Raw genomic sequence first — 582 nt, 5'->3', positions numbered from 1 at the left:
TCCCTATTCTTTCCCATCTTTTATTTCCTTCTCTTGTCTGATTGCACTGGCTAGGACTTCCAGTATTATATTGAACAGGAGCAGAGAAAGTGGGCAGCCTTGTCTTGTACCCATTTTTAGTGGAAAAACTTTCAGCTTTTTCGTATTCAGTATAATGTTAGCTATAGGTTTTTCGCAGATGGCTTTTATTATGCTGAGAAATGATTCTTCTGTGCCAATTTTATGGAGAATCTGTAATCATAAAGGAACGTTGTATTTTGTCAAGTGCATTTTCTGCATCGACTGAAATGATCATAGGGTTTTTATCTTTCTTTTTTTGATATGATGGATTACATTTATGATTTTGCATATTTTGAACCACCTTTGCATCCCTGGAATAAATGCCTACCTGGTTGTGATGAATAACCTTTTTTAAATCCTGTCGAATACCATTAGCAAGTATTTTGTCGAGAATTTTTTTATCTCTATTCATCAGAGATACAGGTCTGTAGCTTTCCATTTTTTGTCTCATCCTTATCCGTTTTGAGAATGAGGGTGATGGAGGCTTCATAGAACGGATTTGGAAAGGTTTCTTCCTTGTGT

Source organism: Tupaia chinensis, unplaced genomic scaffold, assembly GCF_000334495.1.
Source record: "Tupaia chinensis unplaced genomic scaffold, TupChi_1.0 Scaffold142009_1, whole genome shotgun sequence".
NCBI classification, from domain to species: Eukaryota; Metazoa; Chordata; class Mammalia; order Scandentia; family Tupaiidae; genus Tupaia; species Tupaia belangeri.
This window is presented reverse-complemented; position numbering follows the sequence as displayed.